The 6,725-nt window shown below is 34.7% G+C and overlaps 1 protein-coding gene across 1 annotated transcript in view; it reads left to right on the top strand.

Annotated features, from left to right (window-relative positions):
* Positions 1-604: 604 nt before the first annotated feature.
* The window catches only part of LOC100651365 (carcinine transporter), a 52,592-nt gene continuing 46,471 nt past the window's right edge, over positions 605-6,725 (top strand). Inside the window, exon 1 of the mRNA XM_012308213.3 lies at positions 605-753. The gene's annotated coding sequence lies outside the window, so the exon portion shown is untranslated. The remainder of the gene's footprint in view (positions 754-6,725) is intronic.

Below are 6,725 nucleotides of genomic sequence, written 5' to 3'. Positions count from 1 at the left end.
TATTTCAATGGAAATTAATATTTTTACATTGGGTAAGCATTGGGAGAGCACCGAATCTATTGAAAAATAGGATATTTTTATGATGCAGTAGTGATTTTTATTCAAAGCTTCTCTAGTTTCTGAAAAATGCATAGAATGTACGTTGCATAACCATCTATCAACCACGCGTAGTAAGCATATGGTAGATAGTAGCAACGATAATATGGAACAAGTTTACTATAGAAAATTAGATCTCCTCGTAGAGGATCAAGCGTTTTAAAAATCAGAATGCTTTCGACATTCGTCGAATGTTTTCATTGAAAGTCTTTTCAATTGCCCGCGAACGTTTAAAAATCCACACAGTCTAATAATCGACTCAAGCCAGCGAATAACAAAGACCATAACTTTATCTTGCATTTTTCGATCGAAAGAAGGAAAGAAGCAAAGAAGGTGAACGTAACGAAGGAGAATAAAGAGGATAAGAGGCGCGTGCACGGGAATTACGCGAGCTTCGAAAGATCGTGGAGGGCATCGTTAATGACCCACTCTAAGTGGCGAAGAATTGCACGCTGGCACGCTCTCCACGTACCCTGATCGAATGCAGGGCCTCTAAAATGCTGAACTACGTCCGCAAGTTTTGTTATCGTTGCCAGAGCGAGGTGACAGAGCTTTAGTGCAAGGTTAGTCGGCGATGAGTGAAGTGGCAATCCTCTGCACGGCCATTGTTCTTCGGTAGCGGCTAGGACCAGAAAGGATTTCATTCGAATTCCTGCCGTGAGTACATTGTTTCATCCGTATAGTGGCTGGAATATTTCTAAAAACCGACGTTCCTACATGTCGATTTTAATTCCTTTCTCTCTGATGTCTTTACATCATTTACGCACGTAGCGAATCTTCTGGATTTAGAGTTTGTTCAGACTATTTCTCATTGAGATTCTCTAAGGGAGTGAAAATGATATGGTGTCTTTCTCTCAGGGTTATCGGTTTTCTTTATCCTCGATCGAGTCGTTAAAAGTTTGTCTTAAATATTTTATGTAATGATCCTCGAGGGAAATGTTGTCGCTTTTACTTGCAGGTTTTTAGTATTCGAATTATGAAAGTTTAATACGTGTAAAAAAATATATATATTATAAAAAAATGTTAAACTATAGCTACATCGAATTAATCCTAGTAACTTAGTTTTGAAACGATAAACACAAAGTCCTGAGCTGACTTTCTCTTAAATTCTTGAATTTTATTACAAATGTTTGGTCAATAGCGTAAATACTCATGATTCGAGCGATATAACGAAAACCGTAATAATTTTGCCAATTGTAATGTAGAAACGAAAAATCGGTCTGTGTCATTTTAACAGATTTAGCAATCTTAGTGCTGAGAGGGTGATTTTTTATTTCTTTGTTTTAGCGGGGTAAATATAAGAGAACTGTAAGTCGTTAGCTTAGTGGAAGCACGTTTCGCAGAAATAATTAATGCATCTTTCATTCCATTGTATTAAACTGTGATTAATCGCGACGAACGTGCAATTAAGATGTGTACCGGAGAAAAATCTGCTGCATTTAGTTGCGTGAATTCGAGTTAATCCGAGGCAACGGAGAAATAATCCTATCGATAAATAACACGTAATTTTGTCGTATCTTTCATGCCAGGAAACCTTGTCGACTTAAAAATTGTGATTTTCATAAGTGATAATAAATTTACCAAACAATTTGTTTGTTTCTCGTTAGAAAATCGATTAATTTTAAATTCGGAAAGAACGTGTTTCACAAATGATGAAGAATTTTCGAAACAATAGTGACAAAATCTTTAATTTGATCTCTCGATAAAAAAAATCTATAGTCTCATTATGTTCTTAACTTCGACCGATTCACACGAATTTAATCTAACAATTTGTCACTTGGTTCTGAAATAAACTAAATTTAACATGCAATCTTATGATACAATATTTCAATTATTAATTTTTCATAGAGAGTATAACGTTTCTTAATTTGATAACCTAAAGGAACAGTGAAGAGATATCTTCAGTCCTATGTAATTAAAATGAAACACTACAAAATACATTGTTACGGACGCTTCGAAAATTCAAAACAAAGTCCGCCACGTGAATAGAGATATAGCACACATAGGATTAATCTTTCAATAATTTTCTAATAATATTTACGTATATTCAAAAATATTTCTAACAAATATAATATTAGCCTAGTAAAATTGTCTACAATTCCAAGAATACATATTTCGCTGAAGATGGTCTCGCGTGAGAGAATTACCTGAATTTAGCTACAAAACAGAAACGAAACAAAAATCCACGGCGGATCACGTCTATTGTCCCAACGAATGGAACTTGAAATCGAATTTGGATTGTTCGCCACGGCCACGATTTCCAGGTAAATCGATACATTCTGAAAAGCAAGGAAGCCCGTGGGACGGGACAACAAAAATAAATTGAGAAGATTAATTGCAATCACCACATAGGTCGGGTTACACCATTGTTTGACCGACGTCCCTCCTGAACTTCGAAACTGGGTTGCATAACGCGGTCGAGGCACGAGCTTAGCCCTGCATCGGGCTAAAATTTCATACATGCTCGCCAAAGAAAGCCCAGACGATGATAATTACCATTTTCAACTATGAAAATTAACACGCAGCTTAGAATTGCACAGGATCGTCTCTGTCCATCTTTTAACACAACGTAACATTTCTTCTTCTAGAAAGAAATTTAGAAGAAAAGATGATTGTGTCTAAAAAAAAAAAAAAAAAAAAAAAAAGAAATACAAGATTCAAGTTTACGACCATAGAGAGTTTTCACCGTAACGTTGCGTTTACACAATTTTTATGTATTATTTTGCTACTTGGTTCTTAATAAGTTAATTGGCGCCGTGATCAAGGGCACTCGAGAAGCAGAGTCGCGAGAATTCGAGACGTAGATATCGTGGGAGTCAACGAATTTCTCGAGAGAAAAGTTTATTTGCCCGAGAGGAGATAAACTCTTAAACGACATGTAATTTCTTTTCTCTTGTATTTTCCTAGCGTTTCGTTTATTTTCTCTCCCCTTTGATAAAGAGTCACGATAGCTGACATGGTTCGTTTTAATTTGAATTTCGTTCCAATGAAAAGCATTTTGAAAAATCTGATTTTTAATTGATAAGTTTCTTGATCGAAGAATATTAAATGGAGAACCCTTTAATTGAAAGGGTTTTTTAAGTCACTGAAGAGGTTGTTTTAACTTCTGAAACTTTTCGGTCGGGATAGATCTTTGGAAAGTAATTGTAATTGATACGCTTGTACTTCGCTTAGTACACTACACCACCTAGAATATTTTCAATTGGGTTTTTTATTGAAAAAATTTATTAATATTGAGAAAACTTTATTCTGCAACTGCATTCTCTTATACAAATATTTCTTCTTCATTTGCCTACCCACCTGATTCTACAAATATTTCATCCACGATAATTTTGTAGCTCATTCTCTTTTACAAATTTGTTCAAATAATTAATATGCGCGGACAGTAGTCAAACGAAATTCATTTGTTACTCTATTCAATTATTTTACAAATTTCCATTTAATATTAAGAGGAAAAATATTTGATTCGTTATTTTCACGATTTATGCTAAGGATCGCGCTACATCAAAACTTTCAGTTCGTAATGTACGTCAATTTTAATGTCATCTGAAGGTTGGAATTATTCTGTATTCCTATCTCATTTAAAATTTAAACTCCACTCTGTAGCATTAATTTGCAGCAGAGACAGCGAGTGTATGTAGTAGTCATCTTATCCGTATGCTACAGCGTTCAACGAATTTGCAACTCGTTAATCTAAGCGACACGCAACAAGTATTTTGTTTTAGCAGCATTGCCATTCGCTTCAACTTCATCTGAGCGAATGGAAAATCCACGTTCGATCAAAGGAAATATGATACGCGAGTCGTTCAATTAATTGTCGTATTTATTGACAGTTTAGTTAGTTTTCACTTTTTTTTTATTTTCACCAAAAATTATGACCAATTACTGACTCTTGATCTAATGGATTTGAAAAAATTAGTAGTTTTATATACAATTTATATACAATGATAAAATGAGAATATTTTAACTTTAATCGAACAAGCTTTCCTTTTAATCAGTAAAAATTACATCCTCGTGAAAAGTTATGACCATCGATATATTCTACCAATTCACGATATATTACGCGCCGTTAATAATGAATTAAAGAGCTCGTTTTCAAACATAGATCGTACAAAAATTGTTCATCAAACGAATTTGACGAATCGCGAGGCAATTTCTTAATTGAAATAAAGAAACGCGAGGTCTTTTAATCCATCGAGGAGATTATTCGTACAGTTGTTGTAAAATGTCGAATAGATAAAAATTGTACGCGTCTTGTCTTAAGCTCTCATAAACGTAGGTTGATTCGTGCAGTAAAAAAAGAAGGGAAAAATAACTTTGCTAAATTCAACGAGGCGTATTAAAAGTTTTAGGGTTGTTTTATAATTATGAGCCGGGGTTTGCGACAACGCGACGCAGTTTACGATAGTTGGTCGCAGTTGGCAATACTTTAGCAACGCGTGGAATAACAGGCGATGAAGAATAGTCGTGCAAAAAAAACGAATGATTTATTATAACGCATGTCGTCATTGATCTGGAAACTCATTAAACGAGAGGATTACGGCCATATTCGTGGGTTGTATCCGCGACGAATATAAAGCGACAAATTCCGTGGATAGGTTCGACAACGTCGACCACTTGGACACAATACTCCTTGATGATCCGTGTGATTTTATTCGTGGGCGTCGAATTTCCACGAAAATTCGAAACTGTATGCCACGGTTTCGTAAACCGGTGTTCCATCGCGAAAGTGCTGGATGAAACTGAGTATACAACGTCCAATTCGCGCAATTCTCTTCAATTGACATCATTCCGCCCTATGCTGCACGACGTTTACGTCACGTTTCGAAGAATTTGACATAGGAAGGCGCGAACATCATAAATCAATTGTTCGACAGGCGATCGATCGATTTTAAAGTAAGCTTAAACGCTGTTAGATGAACGGCGTCAAGTGAGTTGGCCGTCGTGTCGTCTGCCGGAAATCGAGCTGGCGACACCAGTTTCGCGCTTGTCACGCGCAAGTGTTAGATTGTTTTAAATGGCGTGACGCGGATGACACTTCTGTAATTGTTAAAATTGTTGATTCTTGTCTTTGAGATAACTCGCAAAGAATTGTAAAAGATAGCCTATTGTCAAGAGGAATTTCTCAGGAGTTCGATGGTTCGTTAAGAGGTTCAAGTTGTGCGATTTAGTATTGTTAAACACTGTATTGTGTAACTATTTGCACGTTCATAATGTGTATTGATAAATCTAAATGGCGTGACGCGAACTATACTAAATGGCGTAATTGCTAAAATTGTTAGTTTTTGCCTTTGCGATAACTTTGAAAGCTTCCGTAAAAGATAGCGTATCGTTGAGGTCCGAAGTTTTTTCAAAAGTTCGCCGGTTTTATTTCAACTCGTATACTTTAGAATTTTTACGCGACTTTATGCAACTATTTGAACTTTTATAATGTGTATTGATAAATTTAAATGTTGTGATGCGAATGGTATTAAATATTATAATTGTTAAAATTGTTGATTCTTTCCTTTAAGATAGTTTTAAAAAGCTTCTATAATAGCTAGCGTATTGTCAAGGTTTCTCAAAAAGTCGGAATTTTGTCGAAGATTCAAACTGTGTAGTTTAGAATTCTAGAACATTGGATATTTCCTATTTTGAAACATTTTATAGCTGCGTTTTACATTTAAGATATCCTGAATCTTCATTTATATTACAGATTGTATCGTTGTGCTGTTATATCTTTAAATTATAAGACCGTGTCTTCAAGACTGATTATTAATCATCTTAGAATCCCACGATTCTATCCTTCGACTTTTAAATTACGTTACAGTATCAAATCATATTACACGATAATAACTTTTACCAACTTGTTGAAATAGCTTGTACTCTGCGCAAATCAAAATCGTATTATCACTAAATTGATATACAGCGAAGTTACTGTACGTCGTAGCAACTTTTCAAATCGATCGAAAATCAAAAACGATGCGGTTCGTATCGCGGCAAATAGTATACCGTGTGTCACAAACATGAAGTTCTTGTAGTAGTCGTTGAAAACTGTGGAAAAATATATATTACGATATTTATATATTATTAATATTATAACACTGCGAAGATATTCGTCGTTGCAATTTAATTACATTAGGGTTGAGTAAATTAAGCTCGTTAAATGTCAGTATAAAAAGAGACAAAATTACATTTTAAGTTAAAAACATCGCTTTTAAAAATCTCCCGATATTTTTTATTTCTTTTTTTCTCTTCAATATTATAGATCTTTAGCTACAGCGCTTTGCAACTTAATATACTCACGTTTAATAATTTTGCAGAAATCCTAAAATAGAAAACCGCGAATTACAAATATTAAACCTTAATCGTTTCCTAGCATTAATTCAAATAAATCCAGGAAATTCCTCAGAGTCATTGATAATTGTCTTACCTGGTAGTAAGTACTTTAATTACGAAAAAACGTTACATTACATCGACGACTGTTAATGGATTAAGTCTCCCTACATAGAAATACAAAATTAGATTTTACGTTAAAAGCATTGATTTTAGAATCTGTATTGACCGATCTTGTAATTCTACCCCTGTACGAAATTCTGCCAACACTATATCGGAGAACGGAATCGCATAATCATCGCAATAAGGAAAAA

This window comes from Bombus terrestris, chromosome 4, assembly GCF_910591885.1.
Source record: "Bombus terrestris chromosome 4, iyBomTerr1.2, whole genome shotgun sequence".
Lineage (NCBI taxonomy): Eukaryota > Metazoa > Arthropoda > Insecta > Hymenoptera > Apidae > Bombus > Bombus terrestris.
Note: the sequence above shows the minus strand (reverse complement) of the source record. Positions and strands in the feature narration are given on the sequence as shown.